We start from the raw sequence: 22,173 nt of genomic DNA, 5'->3' as shown, positions 1-22,173 counted from the left end.
GGGCTCAGGAGTCTCCTCATACCCTTGTGCATCATTATGGTGTGCTATACCGTACATTCTCTGCTTTATCTTGCTTGTTTGGTTGTCTGGCTTGGCAGCCTTACTTGGTTGTGGAGTAGCGTTGATGGGCCTTTGGCCTTCCCTTGTGGACTAGCTGGTCGGTTTCCTGGACCCATCCTTTATCTTAGGTTTCCTTTAATCTGTCCTTGTCCCTCCTGGGGAATTATCCTCAGTGTTTTGTTCTGTTGACCACATCAGGTTGTCTTCTTCCCCATTGTAAATGTACTGGCCCACTTATTTATTGTGGGTCCTGGTTGTTGAGCTTCTTGCTGGTTCAGGATCGGTCTTCCTTCCTTGTGTAGTTATTCCCTTTTGGTGGTGACCTTTTCCATCCTAGTCTGGGCCATCAGCTTGATCCTCCATAATCTGCTGTTGGTCATGTGATAGGTTCTCCTATCTGGTTGGAGATCCCACCTCATCTCTTCCTATTTGGTCCTTGAGGTGGCTCCTGGGCTGCAGGTGCTCCCCAGTCCTCAGAGTGGGTTTTTTTGTGTTGTCCACTCTTCAGTTGGATATTTTGGATGCCCCAACAGTATCTGTTCTCTGCCCAAGAGGGGCACAGAATTTCAAACACAGGATTTTGTACTTGCAGTTGGAGAGTCACTTGTCCCCTCAGACCTTTAGGACCACAATACTGGAGCCTGCGGAGTACAGAGGTGTCAGGGTCAGGCTGGCGATGACATGATTTTGTTTGTGCCCAGACCTCCTGTAGCTGGCGGTATAACTCAGGTCTATTTATATTTGTGTCCCTCCATGACCTCCAAGAAATGGGTTTTATGGTCCAGTTTTCCTGGAGAAAATGCTGCTTTGGGCTCCTTTTTTGTGTTGATGATGTGACTGAGACGTGTAATCGCCGTAATGCCTTCACATAAATCATAGATCATGTCCCCGGATTTTGTTTCTGCAGCAGTGCTGTGTGGTCACATGATTGCTGCATGTTCTTTGGAATCTGCAGGGCTAGATCCTCAGGGGTGGGGCTTTTGTTACTTTGCTGATGTGTGCTCTCTAGAGCGAGTCTGTGTCAGGCCAGTTCTGATTGGTGCTCTGACAATCACATGACTAAAAAAAACTGTTGCAGACGAGCAATTCAACTTGGATGATAAATATCAAATAACTGTCTTCCTTCTCCCTAGAAATCTTTATTGAACATCAAATGTGTATTAATATGGTGTAGGCGGAGTCAGAGATGATTGACAGCGGCTTTCATGTCCTTCAGGCGTTCTCTGCATCCAGGACTCTCCTACTTTACAGGTTTAATAATTATATTCGATTTATTTAATTCGGATTTATATGAAAATGAACATTTGTAAGTTTTTAGTGAATGTATTCAGTCAGCATCCTATATCCTGCCCCCAGGGGGGAGGGATCTTTTACCACTGTGTATACGCCCACCTAGGTGAGGCCATAGTCACATGATCTGCACCGATAAGAAAAAGGAATGGAAAAGCTTAGTATGGAACTGAGACTGGAGCATGCTCAGGAGAGGTCACCAGCTGCCCCTCCTATCTTCCCTCTGCCCTCACTGCAGGCTGAAGGCGGGATCAGCCAAGAACATGTCACTACAGCAGAGAAATGCGTTAGCGGCTTTGTATGTAACGTGTCATGCGTGTTTTTCATAGCCTGGGGTTAATGACACATATAGAGACACTAATGCATATACTCTGCATGGAAGAAACAGAATTCTGATTGGCTGATTCTAGTGCTCTGCAGAGATCACATGATCAAGGAGCTAGGCCTTAAAAACACTGAAGGAAGCCAGAAGCAGCATTTTCCTCAGAAATTTCAGCTCCTCCCATTATATTGATCTTTCCCAACAAGATGACTGACATCACCATAGTAACACAAACAATTCATTCTATTGGCTGCTGGGAGAGTCAACTATTTGTCCATCACCACCGGAGGTGAAAACAGGCAGTCCAGGCTCTCTCATTGGTTGGACAATCCCACCCTCAATCAGCCCCTCCCCCATAGACACTCCTCCATTCAGCTTTTCAATCACCTTTATTCAGAATTATTTCAATAACATTTCAGAGATAAAAAAAAATATTTACATTGGCATAGAAAGGAACGGAGTGCTTCCACCCCAAGGCTGCTGACAACAACAATCCGCTGAGGAGCTGGGAAGAGAATTCCTGAGACAACGCACTTCCTGTGAGGGAAGAAAGAGGAGGAGCGATGGTGTCACTCATCAGATTTCTCGTTTTCCTCCACTCTCTGCTGTCTGTGGAGGGTCAGGTGGTCACTGCCGCCCTCTAGTGCCCGTGGCCCTGCAGATAATGGGGGTCCTTGGCGTACTCACTGCCGCCCTCTAATGTCCGTGGCCCTGCAGATAATGGGGGTCCTTGGCGTACTCACTGCCGCCCTCTAGTGCCCGTGGCCCTGCAGATAATGGGGGTCCTTGGCGTACTCACTGCCGCCCTCTAGTGCCCGTGGCCCTGCAGATAATGGGGGTCCTTGGCGTACTCACTGCCGCCCTCTAATGTCCGTGGCCCTGCAGATAATGGGGGTCCTTGGCGTACTCACTGCCGCCCTCTAGTGCCTGTGGCCCTGCAGATAATGGGGGTCCTTGGCGTACTCACTGCCGCCCTCTAGTGCCCGTGGCCCTGCAGATAATGGGGGTCCTTGGCGTACTCACTGCCGCCCTCTAGTGCCCGTGGCCCTGCACTGCGGATAATGGGGGTCCTTGGCGCACTCACTGCCGCCCTCTAGTGTCTGTGGCCCTGCACTGCGGATAATGGGGGTCCTTGGTGCACTCACTGCCGCCCTCTAGTGTCTGTGGCCCTGCACTGCGGATAATGGGAGTCCTTGGCGCACTCACAGCCGCCCTCTAGTGTCCGTGGCCCTGTGTTGCGGATAATGGGGGTCCTTGGCACACTCACTGCCGCCCTCTAGTGTCCGTGGCCCTGCAGATAATGGAGGTCCTTGGTGCACTCACTGCCGCCCTCTAGTGTCCGTGGCCCTGTGTTGCGGATAATGGGGGTCCTTGGCACACTCACTGCCGCCCTCTAGTGTCCGTGGCCCTGACGATAATGGAGGTCCTTGGTGCACTCACTGCCGCCCTCTAGTGTCTGTGGCGCTGTGTTGCGGATAATGGGGGTCCTTGGCACACTCACTGCCGCCCTCTAGTGTCCGTGGCCCTGCAGATAATGGGGGTCCTTGGCACACTCACAGCCGCCCTCTAGTGTCCGTGGCCCTGCAGATAATGGGGGTCCTTGGCACACTCACTGCCGCCCTCTAGTGTCCGTGGCCCTGCAGATAATGGGGGTCCTTGGCACACTCACTGCCGCCCTCTAGTGTCCGTGGCCCTGCAGATAATGGAGGTCCTTGGCGCGCTCACTTCCGCCCTCTAGTGTCTGTGGCCCTGCAGATAATGGAGGTCCTTGGTGCACTCACTGCCGCCCTCTAATGTCCGTGGCCCTGCGGATAATGGGGGTCCTTGGCGCGCTCACTTCCGCCCTCTAGTGTCTGTGGCCCTGCAGATATTGGGAGTCCTTGGCACACACATTGCCGCCCTCTAGTGTCCGTGGCCCTGTGCTGCAGATAATGGGGGTCCTTGACAAGCACTGCTGCCCCCTGCAGCAGAATACACAATCTGATCTCCATCTATCACATGTAAATGGTGTGAAGAACAGCAGTGGCCCCGTCTGTCTCGGGATCTCTAGACACCCCCGCAATGAAAACAAATCCCAGCATGACTGTCTATAGCCCATCTGCCAGAGGACATCTCTGATCCCTTCCTGAGATCCCACCCCTCCTCCAATCTCCAGGTCCAAGGCTGCCTGTGCTGAGCGAGTGACAACCATGATTCCAGGTGACAACCTCAGGAGACGGACTGACACATGGCGTCAATGTGAGCTGTGCCCCCTCCGGTGTTCACTCTGTGAATTGCAGTCATGCTCCCTCCGGTGTTCATTCTGTGAATTGCATGTCATGCCCCCTCCGCTGTTCATTCTGTCAATTGCATGTCATGCCTCCTCCGGTGTTCACTCTGTGAATTGCAGTCATGCTCCCTCCGATGTTCATTCTGTGAATTGCATGTCATGCCTCCTCCGGTGTTCACTCTGTGAATTGCAGTCATGCTCCCTCCGGTGTTCATTCTGTGAATTGCATGTCATGCCTCCTCCGGTGTTCACTCTGTGAATTGCAGTCATGCTCCCTCCGGTGTTCACTCTGTGAATTGCATGTCATGGTTGCAGCTTTTTGGCATCAGTGGAAGATCATAGAAGAGCACATATGGAGATAGACAGGGCGGCCCTCCAACCTGCCCCGCCCACCCCCAGACATCCATAATGAAACATGCATAATAAGAATAGTCTTCAGAGGCCGCGGTGTGACGTACAGAGCATGCACAGCACGTTCCGCCATCTATACAATACGTAGGTCACATGACACTGACATGGTCAGCGAAGGCTTGTGTGGGGTCCCAGCTGTCTTTGATGACACAACAAATTCCCTCCAGAGTCCTCAGAGCATTCTGGGTAGTGAGGAGGTTCATGTCCAACCCGTTCTGTGTGATGAGGAGCTGACGCAGCCGAATGCTCCCCAAACCCTCCAACTTCTTCGCAAACTGGAGCAGACCGGCCGAGGTGATGCAGTTGGAGCTGTGGAGGAGAAGAGAGAGGGGTAACTAAAACTCCGCCCCCAACATTCACCTCCCCACCACCCAACATTCACCCCCCACCACCCAACATTCACCTCCCTGCAACCAACTATTCACCCCCTGCCCCCAACATTCACCTCCCTGCACCCAACTATTCTTCCCGCCCACAACATTCACCTCCCTGCAACCAACTATTCACCCCCTCGCCCCCAACATTCACCTCCCTGCACCCAACTATTCTTCCCGCCCACAACATTCATCTCCCTGCACCCAACTATTCACCCCCTGCCCCCAACATTCACCTCCTCGCACCCAACTATTCTTGCCGCCCACAACATTCACCTCCCTGCACCCAACTATTCACCCCCTCGCCCCCAACATTCACGTCCTCACACCCAACTATTCTCCCCACCCCCAACTACTCTTCTTCCCACTCCCAACGTTCTCCTCCCCACCCCCAACATTCACCTCTCCGCCCCCAACTATTCTCCCCACTCCTACCATTCACCTCCCCACCCCAAACATTCTCCTCCCCGCTCTCAATATTCACATCCCCGCCCCCAACTTTCATATCCCCACCCCCAACATTCACATTCCCACCAACTATTCTCATCCTCCACCCCAACATTCACCTCCCCAGCCTTGTAAAGCCAGAATCTTTTTTTCCATGTTTTTGTTAGAATTCAATTCATATAAATAAAAGACATTTCACTTCTGATTCTCGGTTTCTCTCTCATCCATTGACCGTTGGTTACACTGCCACCTATGGGATTGGCTGGCCCACTATAACCCCGCCTCCTCCCAGCATGCCTCGGTTTTGTGCTAGTGACCTGGGAGGATGGAGGTCTCTGCTGTGAAGGTCTTTCCTGCCGCTTTTCCTCAATGTTACAGTTGTGCTCAAAAGTTTCCCTCCCCCGGCAGAAATTGTGAAATGTTGGCATTGATAATGATAATATGATGGATCTGCCACAAAATGCTCTGTTATTGGAGGATGATGATCATGTGACCCCATGTATTATCAGATCGATGGCTCGCTCCTTTTTAAATCATAATAACAGAAATCACCCAAATGGCCCGGATCAGAAGTCACCACCCCCAGATCAGAAGTCTCCGCCCCCGGATCAGAAGTCTCCCCAACCCCCCCGGATCAGAAGTCTCCGCCCCCGGATCAGAAGTCTCCGCCCCCGGATCAGAAGTCTCCCCAACCCCCCCCGGATCAGAAGTCTCCGCCCCCAGATCAGAAGTCTCCCCAACCCCCCCGGATCAGAAGTCTCCGCCCCCGGATCAGAAGTCTCCGCCCCCTGGAAGGTCCGGCCTTGGTACAGACACACAAGGTGGCACACGCGGGTTACAATGGCAGTTAGAGGTTCATGTTCCACATCTGTGGCTTCTTACATCACAATCAGTGTCAGTGTATAAATAGTCGGTGAGTGTGTTCGCTCTTACGTGGAAGCACTGAGCAGGCTAGATACTGAGCCATGGGGAACAGAAAAGAACTGTCAAAAGTCCTGCGTAACAAGGTAATGGAACTTTATAAAGATGGAAAAGGACATAAAAAGATGTCCAAAGCCTTGAATATGCCGATCAGTTCTATTATATCACCTATTAAGAAGTGGAAAGTTCGGGGATCTCTTGATGCCAAGCCAAGGTCAGGTAGACCAAGAAAGATTTTATCCCAAACAATTCTTCTGGCAGTTGTGGCTGCAATCTTTCTTGCTTTACAAAGACCACACAAAACTCCAATCTCCGGTCCATTCCCACCACTGACCTGGTCACCTTCACTCATATGGTCCTCATCAGCACCAGCTGCCTGCATAGTACCCGGGTCCGCGCCTCATGCCCTGAGCCCAGTCCATTACCACCAGGTGGTCGCAACATCTGTATCTAGTCACAGAGGGGACAGTTCCGCTGCCATGGGTGACCCCGGCTCAAATTCCCATAGTTCTGGGAACATTTACTCTGTACCCTCTGAGGGCGCTGGCATCTGGTGACCCTGTGATATTAGATCTACCGCCCCAGAGTCCTCAACTCCTTAAGAAGTCCTCTGCCTTGTAGTCAGGAGCCTCTACTGACTCGATGTGTACTCCCCTACGTATGAAGCATTGGGCCGCTATCTCCAAACTCGGGTCCTTCAGAGCTCCTGCAGCTGTAAGTGAGGTATTCCTCGATGTGGAATGGAAGCACCTGAAGAGGGCCTGAGCCTCACCTGAGAGTGGTGTGGATCTGTTTCCCTTTGAGGGAGAATTCTTCTTTATGGTTTATGGATCCTACCAGAGACCCACCTTCACACTGCGGGTGTAATAGAACAAGTGGAAGAGACATCTGAAACTTTACACCACTTGTGATGGCTCATTAGGAACGTCCCAACTTTTTGTCCCACAAGGGTCTGATGTCCATACAGGTGTGCAGTGAATTCAGGTGGTGGGATGTTGATGTCACATCCAAAAAGCATCTGATTAGCTTGGCATTTGAGGGATGCCGTCTCTTCAGTCCTCCACTTCATACCATCATCAAGGATTTCACGGGAGTCCAAGGTATACACTGCCTCACGGTAATCTCCAAACAAAAGGAGTCCCACCTTACTCCAGTAGATGCTCCCAGACCCCCCTATCTGACTCTCAACCAGGATCGTATTCCTCAGAGAACTTCCCTCAGGACATTGTAAGGATGAATAAAGCCATCGGTCCATCCAGCTCATCCTGTGTGTGTTTACAGCAATACTTCCTATATCCCTGTATATTGTGTTCTCTAAGATGCCCATCTTAACCAACATACCAGGCCCAACACCAAAATCTACACTCTCCTCCTTCAACCCTGTTACCACCAAGGAAGTTACCGATCTCTTTTCTAAGGCCCACTTCGCCACTTGTCCCCTGGATCCTGTCCCCTCACGACTGTTGCAGCCTCATTCCTGCTCTATCCTAAATTCTCTAACCCACATCTTCAACCTCTCACTCTCCATGGGCACCTTTCCCTCCCCACTCAAACATGCACTGGTTACCCCCATCCTCAAAAATCCCTCGCTGGACCCCACCTGTTGAATAACGTAAGACCCATCTCCCTGCTCCCGTTTGCCTCCAAGCTTCTCGAGGGCCTTGTTCACAACCGTATGAACTGCTACCTCACCGACAACAACCTTCTTGATCCCCGACAGTCTGGCTTCCGCCCACAATATTCCAGAGAAACTGCCCTACTAAACCTCACTAATGACCTACTAACTGCTAAAACCAATGACCACTACTCCATACTCATCCCAACCAACGGCCATTGCTCCATACTCATCCCAACCAACGGTCACTGCTCCGTACTCATCCCAACCAACGGCCACTGCTCCGTACTCATCCCAACCAACGGCCACTGCTCCGTACTCATCCCAACCAACGGCCACTGCTCCGTACTCATCCCAACCAACGGCCACTGCTCCGTACTCATCCCAACCAACGGCCACTGCTCCGTACTCCTCCCAACCAACGGCCACTGCTCCGTACTCCTCCCAACCAACGGCCACTGCTCCGTACTCCTCCCAACCAACGGCCACTGCTCCGTACTCCTCCCAACCAACGGCCACTGCTCCGTACTCCTCCCAACCAACGGCCACTGCTCCGTACTCCTCCCAACCAACGGCCACTGCTCCGTACTCCTCCCAACCAACGGCCACTGCTCCGTACTCACCCCAACCAACGGCCACTGCTCCGTACTCACCCCAACCAACGGCCACTGCTCCGTACTCACCCCAACCAACGGCCACTGCTCCGTACTCACCCCAACCAACGGCCACTGCTCCGTACTCACCCCAACCAACGGCCACTGCTCCGTACTCACCCCAACCAACGGCCACTGCTCCGTACTCACCCCAACCAACGGCCACTGCTCCGTACTCACCCCAACCAACGGCCACTGCTCCGTACTCACCCCAACCAACGGCCACTGCTCCGTACTCACCCCAACCAACGGCCACTGCTCCGTACTCACCCCAACCAACGGCCACTGCTCCGTACTCATCCCAACCAACGGCCACTGCTCCGTACTCATCCCAACCAACGGCCACTGCTCCGTACTCATCCCAACCAACGGCCACTGCTCCGTACTCATCCCAACCAACGGCCACTGCTCCGTACTCATCCCAACCAACGGCCACTACTCCGAACTCATCCCAACCAACGGCCACTACTCCGTACTCATCCCAACCAACGGCCACTACTCCGTACTCATCCCAACCAACGGCCACTACTCCGTACTCATCCCAACCAACGGCCACTACTCCGTACTCATCCCAACCAACGGCCACTACTCCGTACTCATCCCAACCAACGGCCACTACTCCGTACTCACCCCAACCAACGGCCACTACTCCGTACTCACCCCAACCAACGGCCACTACTCCGTACTCACCCCAACCAACGGCCACTACTCCGTACTCACCCCAACCAACGGCCACTACTCCGTACTCACCCCAACCAACGGCCACTACTCCGTACTCACCCCAACCAACGGCCACTACTCCGTACTCACCCCAACCAACGGCCACTACTCCGTACTCACCCCAACCAACGGCCACTACTCCGTACTCACCCCAACCAACGGCCACTACTCCGTACTCACCCCAAACAACGGCCACTACTCCGTACTCATCCCAAACAACGGCCACTACTCCGTACTCATCCCAACCAACGGCCACTACTCCGTACTCACCCAACCAACGGCCACTACTCCGTACTCATCCCAACCAACGGTCACTACTCCGTACTCATCCCAAACAACGGCCACTACTCCGTACTCATCCCAACCAACGGCCACTACTCCGTACTCATCCCAAACAACGGCCACTACTCCGTACTCATCCCAACCAACGGCCACTACTCCGTACTCCTCCCAACCAACGGCCACTACTCCGTACTCCTCCCAAACAACAGCCACTACTCCGTACTCATCCCATCCAACGGTCACTACTCCGTACTCATCCCAACCAACGGCCACTACTCCGTACTCCTCCCAACCAATGGCCATTACTCCGTACTCATCCCAACCAATGGCCACTACTCCGTACTCATCCCAACCAATGGCCACTACTCCGTACTCATCCCAACCAATGGCCACTACTCCGTACTCATACTCCTTGACCTTTCCACTGCCTTTGACACAGTCCACCACCCGCTCTTCAGTAAACTCCACTCCATCGGCCTCCATGACTCTGCTCTTTCCTGGTTCTCCTCTAACCTTTCTCAGCGCACTTTCAGTGTCACAACTCCTCCTCCCCTCCTCCTCCGCTTCCTCTTTTTGTTGGGGTACCCCAAGGTTCTGTTCTTGGGCCCCTCCTTTTCTCTCTCTATACCTCCTCCCTGGGCCAACTGATAACCTCCCATGGCTTCCAATACCACCTCTATGCTGATGACACCCAGATCTATCTCTCCAGTCCCCAGCTCACCCCCTCGATCTCCTCACGTATCACAAATCTACTGAGCGACATATCAGCATGACAAAAAGGCAGTGAAAATAGGAACAATTGATACGGTGATATTATGTCTATATAACAACGTGATGGGAGCCCCACGGCGATATTATAAAGGTTCAATACAGATATATCCACAGACTGTAGTAGGTGCTCCGTGACTTGTGATGAGTGCCAGGATCTGGTCAGGTGATACACCCTAATGATGACGACATCTGGGTGTGGTCAGCGGCTGTGGTGTCATCAGGCTCACTAGTGGACACACAGGATGGAATCTCGCCCTCGGGGTCACACACCGCTCATCGACTCATCACACAGCCTGGGATACTGGCTCCACACTCCCAAAAGGGCTCCACCTTGTGAGGCTCGCAGTAAGCCGGGACAAAGAATGGTGAGAATAGTGTAGTTCCGTTTTTATTAAATTGTGTAACAAATCCAAAGTAAAAGAAATAAATCACATAAAAGTCAAATAAGTGGCCTTCCTGGTGGCCATGTACAGCTAGGCGTCAAAACTGGAGGCCTCTCCTGACGCGTTTCGTGTGAACAAGCACTTTGTCAAAGGGGTGAAGCCCCCAGAGGACACCAGATATATATAGTATAAATGGCACATGCGCAGGGCGCGCTCGCCATTGCGTGCACCTCGCGGTGAATAATGCGTGCGCCCCACGCTGGCCGCGTCACCAGCCATAACTCTAGAGGGATATGCGCACGAGCGGCACACGTCACCAGCCGCATCGATAGTCACGTCCCGCCGGAAGATGTGAGCGTTCGCGGCTACGTCATGGGCACACTGTACATGTGCATAGACTACCGCTAGTGGCTGATGACAGGAAATACCAGCAAAAGGTGTGAGCCTAATTTGACATGTTAGACAAGGGACAAAACAACTGTTCAATGCATCTAATTATTTGTAAACCGAAAGGAAGAAGTAATTTTATACATAGCTATGGACGGGCCGCCATTTTAACCACTTCCAGACCGGACACTTTCACCCCCTTCCTGACCAGGGCAATTTTCAACTTTTAGCGCTATCACACTTTGAATGACAATTGCACGGTCATGCAACACTGTACCCAAATGAATTTTTTACCATTTTTTTTAGATAGATAAAGCTTTATTTTGGTGGTATTTATTCACCACTGAGATTTGTATTTTTTTTGCTATGTAAATGAAATGTCCAAAAATTTTTTAAAAAAGTGTTTTTTTTATAAAATTTTGCAAATAAATAATATTTCATCATAAATCTTAGCCAAAATTTATTCCATTATCTTTTTAGTAAAAAAAAAACAATCCAAATTAGTTTATAAGTAAAAGTTATAATTTTTAAACATTTTTTTTTACATTTTTATTTTATTTTTTTATATTTTTTATTTTTATTTTTTTTTTGTACATACTGTCACCCTAGCAGTACAGTGTCACCATGGTGACACTGTACTACTTGTGAGGGGTGATAAAGATTTTTTTTTTTTTTTTTTTTACACTGATTGCTTTTACACCCATATAGGATGTAAAAGCAATCATTTCTCTTTCTCTCTGTGTGCATTCCTGCACTCATTGAGAAATACAGTGAGCTGTGATTGGTCAGAGCTTGTCACATGGTACAAGGCTTTTGTGAATAGCCTTGTACCATGTGACCTCTGTGATCATTCACAGATTTCACACATAGTAAGCAATGATGTCAGAAGTGACATCTTGCTTACTACTTTGCATGTGATCACTGATTGGCCAATCAGTGATCACATGATCGTCCGACGATCGGTGTTTCACTGTGTCCTGAGGACACAGCGGGCACCGGATCGCGGTGCTGCGCGCTCCCAGGGAGCGCGCACAAGCAGGGTGCGGGGAGGCCGTTTATAGACGGCCACCCGACCCTGCAGTGCCACCGTCCGGCCGTTTATATACAATGGCCGGTCGGGAAGTGGTTAAAGAAGACCAGACAAGTAAATGCAAACTGAGTTAAGCGGTCTCCATTTTGTTGTAGTTTCTCATAGATGTACAGAGGCGCCACAACACCAAAGGTGCTCCAAAATGACATACCATTATTAAAAATAGGTAGATATTCATTCAAATTTGTATGATCGATTGTTTTGTCAATATACAATAAATAATAAAGTCTAAAATCAAAAATACATATAATGACCATAATCTGAGTAAAACATATGGTGTAAAAAATGACATAGGTATAAAACCTAGGAATATGGTAACATCAAAGAATGACCACATATGGCTAATGATGTAAAAGAAAGAAGTAAAAACAAAAACTAAAAGAGCTATTAAAAACTCACATCGTAAACCGGGAAGTAAAATTATAAAAACTGGCCATGTAGGGTATGGGTGATGAATAAAACAATAACCATCTAAAAAAGTAATATGAGCCACAAAATGTATAAATCGAAATATGACATAAAAATATGAATAGAAAAATGAAAAGGATAAAAAAGAAATCAACTATTATTGATAAAACAATTGATGTCGGGGTCTATATTGAGGCCGTGAGGGGACAGGGGTTTCAATTCTACTATCCATTTTGTTTCAAGCTGTGAAATTGTTCTTCTTTTGTGGCCTCCTCTCCATCGCGGTTTAATGAGATCTATGGCAGTAAATCTGAGAGAAGGGTCCTTATGGTGACAGTCGCTTAAATGGTCCTTCTATCCTTTTTTTAATGTTGTAGTGTTCCCTTAGTCAGTCCCTCAGTGTCCTCGTGGTCCTCCCTACGTATTGTAACTTACAGGGGCATTCTAATAAACAGACCGTGTGCTGCTGCACGTAATCGGGGAATTAATTATCTTTTTCCCGTGACACTTGATTGAAAGTCTTTCATTTTATTTTTATGAAAACCATTAAATTGGCACAGAACACGCTTGTTGCACGGATAGAACCCCTTCAGATTACACGCTGAAGACATATGTCAGCATGCGCCATTAATACTATATATATCTGGAAGAGAGCCGGGAAGCCGGGAGACAGGAGAGCGTTGTGACCACGTGGTCAAAGGAGTGCTGGGAAAGGAGGAAGCCGGCCGGCGTCCCGAGAGGAGAGGAGTGGGACGGTCGGCTTCTCAGAGTACCCCCTGGCTGGATACCCGGACCGGAGAGAGGACGTGTGGCCTGGTATACCCAGGAACCACGGATACCCCTATGGGAGAAGATCTAGGGAAATAATTGAAGCAACCCTCTGGAATCCCCCCGGGGATCGCTCTGAGGATAGTAGTTTATGTCAGCGGTCTGGAGCCGCACTGAAGAGAAGGAGGAGAGAGCTGGGTGAGTGGAAGCGGCTTGAAATAAATGAATTCTTTTTTCAAGTGTTTTCATGATACGGTTTAACAGAGCAGAAGATGAAGGAGAGATGAGGGGATTCCCGGGGGCTTTGAAGGAGAGATGAGGGGATTCCCGGGGGCTTTGAAGGAGAGATGAGGGGATTCCCGGGGGCTTTGAAGGAGAGATGAGGGGATTCCCGGGGGCTTTGAAGGAGAGATGAGGGGATTCCCGGGGGCTTTGAAGGAGAGATGAGGGGATTCCCGGGGGCTTTGAAGGAGAGATGAGGGGATTCCCGGGGGCTTTGAAGGAGAGATGAGGGGATTCCCGGGGGCTTTGAAGGAGAGATGAGGGGATTCCCGGGGGCTTTGAAGGAGAGATGAGGGGATTCCCGGGGGCTTTGAAGGAGAGATGAGGGGATTCCCGGGGGCTTAGAAGGAGAGATGAGGGGATTCCCGGGGGCTTTGAAGGAGAGATGAGGGGATTCCCGGGGGCTTTGAAGGAGAGATGAGGGGATTCCCGGGGGCTTTGAAGGAGAGATGAGGGGATTCCCGGGGGCTTTGAAGGAGAGATGAGGGGATTCCCGGGGGCTTTGAAGGAGAGATGAGGGGATTCCCGGGGGCTTTGAAGGAGAGATGAGGGGATTCCCGGGGGCTTTGAAGGAGAGATGAGGGGATTCCCGGGGGCTTTGAAGGAGAGATGAGGGGATTCCCGGGGGCTTTGAAGGAGAGATGAGGGGATTCCCGGGGGCTTTGAAGGAGAGATGAGGGGATTCCCGGGGGCTTAGAAGGAGAGATGAGGGGATTCCCGGGGGCTTTGAAGGAGAGATGAGGGGATTCCAGGGGCTTTGAAGGAGAGATGAGGGGATTCCCGGGGGCTTTGAAGGAGAGATGAGGGGATTCCCGGGGGCTTTGAAGGAGAGATGAGGGGATTCCCGGGGGCTTTGAAGGAGAGATGAGGGGATTCCCGGGGGCTTTGAAGGAGAGATGAGGGGATTCCCGGGGGCTTTGAAGGAGAGATGAGGGGATTCCCGGGGGCTTTGAAGGAGAGATGAGGGGATTCCCGGGGGCTTTGAAGGAGAGATGAGGGGATTCCCGGGGGCTTTGAAGGAGAGATGAGGGGATTCCCGGGGGCTTTGAAGGAGAGATGAGGGGATTCCCGGGGGCTTTGAAGGAGAGATGAGGGGATTCCCGGGGGCTTTGAAGGAGAGATGAGGGGATTCCCGGGGGCTTTGAAGGAGAGATGAGGGGATTCCCGGGGGCTTTGAAGGAGAGATGAGGGGATTCCCGGGGGCTTTGAAGGAGAGATGAGGGGATTCCCGGGGGCTTTGAAGGAGAGATGAGGGGATTCCCGGGGGCTTTGAAGGAGAGATGAGGGGATTCCCGGGGGCTTTGAAGGAGAGATGAGGGGATTCCCGGGGGCTTTGAAGGAGAGATGAGGGGATTCCCGGGGGCTTTGAAGGAGAGATGAGGGGATTCCCGGGGGCTTTGAAGGAGAGATGAGGGGATTCCCGGGGGCTTTGAAGGAGAGATGAGGGGATTCCCAGGGGCTTTGAAGGAGAGATGAGGGGATTCCCGGGGGCTTTGAAGGAGAGATGAGGGGATTCCCGGGGGCTTTGAAGGAGAGATGAGGGGATTCCCGGGGGCTTTGAAGGAGAGATGAGGGGATTCCCGGGGGCTTTGAAGGAGAGATGAGGGGATTCCCGGGGGCTTTGAAGGAGAGATGAGGGGATTCTCGGGGGCTTTGAAGGAGAGATGAGGGGATTCCCGGGGGCTTTGAAGGAGGTGATGAGGGGATTCCCGGGGGCTTTGAAGGAGAGATGAGGGGATTCCCGGGGGCTTTGAAGGAGAGATGAGGGGATTCCCGGGGGCTTTGAAGGAGAGATGAGGGGATTCCCGGGGGCTTTGAAGGAGAGATGAGGGGATTCCCGGGGGCTTTGAAGGAGAGATGAGGGGATTCTCGGGGGCTTTGAAGGAGAGATGAGGGGATTCCCGGGGGCTTTGAAGGAGAGATGAGGGGATTCCCGGGGGCTTTGAAGGAGAGATGAGGGGATTCCCGGGGGCTTTGAAGGAGAGATGAGGGGATTCCCGGGGGCTTTGAAGGAGAGATGAGGGGATTCCCGGGGGCTTTGAAGGAGAGATGAGGGGATTCCCGGGGGCTTTGAAGGAGAGATGAGGGGATTCCCGGGGGCTTTGAAGGAGAGATGAGGGGATTCTCGGGGGCTTTGAAGGAGAGATGAGGGGATTCCCGGGGGCTTTGAAGGAGAGATGAGGGGATTCCCGGGGGCTTTGAAGGAGAGATGAGGGGATTCCCGGGGGCTTTGAAGGAGAGATGAGGGGATTCCCGGGGGCTTTGAAGGAGAGATGAGGGGATTCCCGGGGGCTTTGAAGGAGAGATGAGGGGATTCCCGGGGGCTTAGAAGGAGAGATGAGGGGATTCCCGGGGGCTTTGAAGGAGAGATGAGGGGATTCCCGGGGGCTTAGAAGGAGAGATGAGGGGATTCCCGGGGGCTTTGAAGGAGAGATGAGGGGATTCCCGGGGGCTTTGAAGGAGAGATGAGGGGATTCCCGGGGGCTTTGAAGGAGAGATGAGGGGATTCCCGGGGGCTTTGAAGGAGAGATGAGGGGATTCTCGGGGGCTTTGAAGGAGAGATGAGGGGATTCCCGGGGGCTTTGAAGGAGAGATGAGGGGATTCCAGGGGCTTTGAAGGAGAGATGAGGGGATTCCAGGGGCTTTGAAGGAGAGATGAGGGGATTCCCGGGGGCTTTGAAGGAGAGATGAGGGGATTCCCGGGGGCTTTGAAGGAGAGATGGGGGGATTCCCGGGGGCTTTGAAGGAGAGATGAGGGGATTCCTGGGGCTTTGAAGGAGAGATGAGGGGATTCTCGGGGGCTTTGAAGGAGAGATGAGGGGATTCCCGGGGGCTTTGAAGGAGAGATGAGGGGATTCCCGGGGGCTTTGAAGGAGAGATAAAAAGAAGAAATGAAGCAACCAAATAAGGAAGCCAAGTGGACAATTTATTAGGCAGAGGGGACCCTATCATACTATCAGAGAGTTGTGACACCTATTATCTTAGGAAACTATAGAGCCCCACAGAAGATAGGAAGAATAAAAGTACTAAAGGAAGCGGCTTAAAGGGACCCAAATGGGAACAATTAAAAAATACACGTCTCAGGGAAATGTGACCCCAGAAAGGCTACAAGGGATAAATGGGAAAGGGGAAGGTGATATTAGTCTGGAAAGTAGCCCTAGATTATCATTGGCCTTGAATGTTCGTAATCAGCAAATAATTGGAATGGTGGAGTCGAGAGAAATGGAAAGTGATCTACAAGCACCAAACAAAATAGATGGCAGAAATGTTTGGGGCCTTAGAAAAAATAAAGAATGAAATGGCAACTATCTGAAATGATCCGGGGCAGGTGCTGATAAGAGTGGAGGAAGTGGAGGAGAAAATTAAACATCAGGCCCAAAACATTTCTCAACTAGAAAATGTACAATTTCTGGTGAAATTGGGTGAAGTGTTCTTGCCTGCAGCAGTAGTCTACAACTGGAGTGGGCGGAGTAACTGGGTGGAGTGGGTGGAGTAACTGGGTGGAGTGGGCGGAGTAGCCTTGGTCACTCTGCTGACACAGCTGGGTTGCTATGGCAACTCACTCTAGTGCAGGCTGAGAGGAGCTTTTATAAACACACTGCTCCAACTTGCCAACTTCACTGGCGATTGCCATCTTCAAACACTTGAAGCTTTATATTGTGAGAATCACAAGAAGCAGACCTACATTTTGATGTATAGTATGTCTCTGAATTATTAAAAATGAAGGCACAGTCGCAGTTTAAAAATGTCCCTTAACATTTCAGGTGGCTGTGAGTGAAGTTTCAATGAAAGTCAATGGGAGGGGTGAGTTGCAAACAAATGGTCATATTGTGAAAACTATCAGGACTATGGCTTAGCCGTGAACATTTTTAGTGGCAGCCGGGATAGCTGAATGTTGTGATATAAGAAGGTGGGCTGGAGAATGACAGAGTGATGGCAGTTCACAAATCATGTTCTGATTTTTCCTACCACCCTGTAGCTTTGCTCTGCTCCCACTCTAGTTGCTCCATTCATTCCTATGGGACCAATTTCACCACAAAAATGGCGATATTTCGTGAACCATTCGGCGAAACGTTCCACAAAGTAATAGCAATCCGATCGGGAACAATCCGCACGTTTCCGTATATTACTGTCTATGGAGTGTAAGAACTGTGGGAGGAGTTAGGGGGGTAAATGTGGGAGGAGTTAGGGGGGTAAATGTGGCTATAATAATAAGAATATATTTGTGAGATAACAATAAGTGTTTCTGCAAGAACACTTAATTAGAGAAAAAAATAAAGACTATGGAGAAAACCTGGAAAAATTGTTGTATAAATTGGAAGTAGAAGAAAATAGGGACAGGAGGAATAATCTGAGGCTGAAAGGTGTCCCGGAGACTGCAGAAGGGGAAGTGCTGCAAGAAGAAATATGGAACATCTTATAATGGACAGATCTGAATTAGAAGTGATTAAAATGGATGGTGTCTTGAGAATAGGAAAACGATATCAAAGTGTTGGGAAGGAAAAAGCGAGAGATGTAATGGTCCAACTCCACAGATATGGGGATAGAGAAGAGATTTGGAGGAAGATTAAAGGGAAAACAACGATTAAATATGGCGAAATGGACATTCAGATTGTTGGAGACTTTACACCGGAGACCTTGTGGAGAAAAAGAACTCTGAAGCCTCTGATAGAGCAGATAAAAGAATGTCTTATAGATGGGGGACTCCAGTATGATTGGTTGGGAAAATGGAGTGACAGCTCACTGGAGATTTCCGGAGGATATGAGGGATTTTTGTGAAAGACTTGAGCTGCAAAGAATGGAGATTACTGCATAGAAGTAGTGGAGCCGATACTGACTGCTAGGTAAGGACAGATAACACATTGCAGAATATCAATGGTGTCATAATGGTGTCATAATGGTGTCATAAATACTTCCAGCAGTGATACAATGTATGTACAGAAAGCAAACTAGAATGATATTCTATGACAGTCCATGGGAAGGGGAGGGTGTAATAGGGGAGGGAGGGGGATGGGGAGGGTGGGTAGGAGGGAGGGGGATGGGGAGGGTGTAATAGGGGAGGGTGTAATAGGGGAGGGTGGGTAGGAGGGAGGGGGATGGGAAGGGTGTAATAGGGGAGGGTGGGTAGGAGGGAGGGGGATGGGAAGAGTGTAATAGGGGAGGGTGGGTAGGAGGGAGGGGGAAGGGGAGGGTGTAATAGGGGAGGGTGGGTAGGAGGGAGGGGAGGGGGATGGGGAGGGTGGGTAGGAGGGAGGGGGATGGGGAGGGTGTAATAGGGGAGGGTGGGTAGGAGGGAGGGGGATGGGAAGAGTGTAATAGGGGAGGGTGGGTAGGAGGGAGGGGGAAGGGGAGGGTGTAATAGGGGAGGGTGGGTAGGAGGGAGGGGAGGGGGATGGGGAGGGTGGGTAGGAGGGAGGGGGATGGGGAGGGTGTAATAGGGGAGGGTGGGTAGGAGGGAACAGGGAAGGGTGGGTAGGAGGGAGGGGAGGGGGATGGGGAGGGTGGGTAGGAGGGAGGGGGATGGGGAGGGTGGGTAGGAGGGAAGGGAGGGGGATGGGGAGGGTGGGTAGGAGGGAGGGGGAGGGGTATTAAATTCAACACTCTGCATAAGAAAGGGAAGTATAAGGGAATTGAGGAGAAATAAAGAGATATAAGAAGTCGGGAGATTTGCGGTTTATGACGTATAATATAATTGGGTGGAATTGTCGGAGATCTCAGCTATTCGAGGAGCTGCAGCATAGAGAAGCTTCGGTGGTCATTCTGCAGGAGACACATCATGAGATGAAGTCAAACTCTAGAAATGACCCGACACGGCATTACACAGATCCCCATTAGAGAGCTAAGGAGTAACAATAGGGAGTAACAATAGGGGGTAACAATAGGGGGTAACAATAGGGAGTAACAATAGGGGGTAACAATAGGGGGTAACAATAGGGGGTAACAATAGGGGGTAACAATAGGGGGTAACAATAGGGGGTAACAAGAAACATAAGGCTGGAGCTGGAGGACAGACATAGGTCCTGAGGGGAGACTGTAAGGATTGGAGGTAGAATTGTGAATATTTATTGCCCAAATAAGAGGCCGGAGTTATATTTAAAAGGTATTTTGAGCAAACTGATGGCCTGTAAAGGGGACGTTTGATGGTGTCGGGGGACCTGAATGGATAATGTATAAAATTCAAAATACTAACCACAGCTTACAGAGCCACCCACAGCACCGCCCCGGCTACATCACCGACCTCACCCACAGCACCACCCCGGCTACATCACCGACCTCACCCACAGCACCGCCCCGGCTACATCACCGACCTCACCCACAGCACCACCCCGGCTACATCACCGACCTCACCCACAGCACCGCCCCGGCTACATCACCGACCTCACCCACAGCACCACCCCGGCTACATCACCGACCTCACCCACAGCACCGCCCCGGCTACATCACCGACCTCACCCACAGCACCGCCCCGACTACATCACCAACCTCACCCACAGCACCGCCCCGGCTACATCACCGACCTCACCCACAGCACCGCCCCGACTACATCACCAACCTCACCCACAGCACCGCCCCGGCTACATCACCGACCTCACCCACAGCACCGCCCCGGCTACATCACCGACCTCACCCACAGCACCGCCCCGGCTACATCACCGACCTCACCCACAGCACCGCCCCGGCTACATCACCGACCTCACCCACAGCACCGCCCCGGCTACATCACCGACCTCACCCACAGCACCGCCCCGACTACATCACCGACCTCACCCACAGCACCGCCCCGGCTACATCACCGACCTCACCCACAGCACCGCCCCGGCTACATCACCGACCTCACCCACAGCACCGCCCCAGCTACATCACCGACCTCACCCACAACACCGCCCCGGCTACATCACCAACCTCACCCACAGATACCACACAAATCACCCGCTCCGCTCCTCCCATGATATCCTCCTCTCTAGCTCCCTCATCACCTCCTCCCACGCTCACCTCCAGGACTTCTCCAGAGCCTCTCCCATCCTCTGAAACTCCCTACCACAGTATGTCCAGTCAGCCCCCACCCTGTCTGCCTTTAGGCGATCTTTAAAAACTCACTTCTTCAGGGAAGCCCACCCCACCCCCACCTAAGGACTGTACTTGAATGACCTCCACCAGACCATCCCCCGCAGCCATCACCTTTTGTATCCCCTCCCCCTTCCATTAGATTGTAAGCTCCACGGGCCGGGCCCTCCTATTCCTTCTGTACTGAAATGTATTGTGATTGTACCGCCCCCCTTATATTGTACAGCGCTGCGCAAACTGTCGGCGCCATAAATCCTGTATAATAATAATCTCCTCAGCTGGTGACCTCCCCCTCCATGAACTGATCCCCAGGCAGAGATTCAGGATCCCAGATCCCCAGGCAGAGATTCAGGATCCCAGATCCCCAGGCAGAGATTCAGGATCCCAGATCCCCAGGCAGAGATTCAGGATACCAGATCCCCAGGCAGAGATTCAGGATCCCAGATCCCCAGGCAGACATTCAGGATCCCAGATCCCCAGGCAGAGATTCAGGATCCCAGATCCCCAGGCAGACATTCAGGATCCCAGATCCCCAGGCAGACATTCAGGATCCCAGATCCCCAGGCAGAGATTCAGGATCCCAGATCCCCAGGCAGAGATTCAGGATCCCAGATCCCCAGGCAGAGATTCAGGATCCCAGATCCCCAGGCAGAGATTCAGGATCCCAGATCCCCAGGCAGACATTCAGGATCCCAGATCCCCGGATGATCCACAAAAACCAACAAAATGTAATCCTTGGAACCCTGACTGGGATTGTTCTATTGGGGGATGGGAACATAGATGGGGGGGGAGGGGATCTCCTTCACCGATTTGTATTCACCGAGATAGACATAAGATGGAGACTAGGAGAACTGTGGGAGGAGCCAATACAGCCTGTGGGCGGGGACACACACAAACCAACCTGACATCCAGACAGTGAACCGAAGACGAGGAATCTGCCGCATAGAGATCCGCCAGAGCGCATAATCCCTTGTTCCCTACAGAGGAAAAAGTGTCAGATAAGGTGATCCTTCTATTCACCGATCCCTACCAATCCGACATCTACTCTATACCGATCCCTACCAATCCGACATCTACTCTATACCGATCCCTACCAATCCGACATCTACTCTATACCGATCCCTACCAATCCCAGATCTACTCTATACCGATCCCTACCAATCCCAGATCTACTCTATACCGATCCCTACCAATCCCAGATCTACTCTATACCGATCCCTACCAATCCCAGATCTACTCTATACCGATCCCTACCAATCCCAGATCCACTCTATACCGATCCCTACCAATCCCACATCTACTCTATACCGATCCCTACCAATCCCAGATCTACTCTATACCGATCCCTACCAATCCCAGATCTACTCTATACCGATCCCTACCAATCCGAGATCTACTCTATACCGATCCCTACCAATCCGACATCTACTCTATACCGATCCCTACCAATCCCAGATCTACTCTATACCGATCCCTACCAATCCCAGATCTACTCTATACCGATCCCTACCAATCCCAGATCTACTCTATACCGATCCCTACCAATCCCATATCTACTCTATACCGATCCCTACCAATCCGAGATCTACTCTATACCGATCCCTACCAATCCCAGATCTATTCTATAACGATCCCTACCAATCCCAGATCTACTC

At 51.3% G+C, this 22,173-nt stretch overlaps 1 long non-coding RNA gene across 1 annotated transcript; it reads right to left on the bottom strand.

Annotated features, from left to right (window-relative positions):
• Positions 1-2,042: 2,042 nt before the first annotated feature.
• LOC149427612 (uncharacterized) lies at positions 2,043-21,498 on the bottom strand. The gene is made up of 2 exons (XR_016311240.1): positions 21,420-21,498; positions 2,043-4,661 (listed from the first exon to the last, which is right to left on the bottom strand). It is a non-coding gene; the product is annotated as an uncharacterized LOC149427612 (long non-coding RNA).
• Positions 21,499-22,173: the final 675 nt, after the last annotated feature.

The sequence above is a fragment of the Staurois parvus genome, unplaced genomic scaffold (assembly GCF_062004578.1).
Source record: "Staurois parvus isolate SC_StPar_1 unplaced genomic scaffold, SC_StPar_1.0 ptg003622l, whole genome shotgun sequence".
Taxonomy (NCBI): Eukaryota; Metazoa; Chordata; class Amphibia; order Anura; family Ranidae; genus Staurois; species Staurois parvus.
This window is presented reverse-complemented; position numbering and strand designations above follow the sequence as displayed.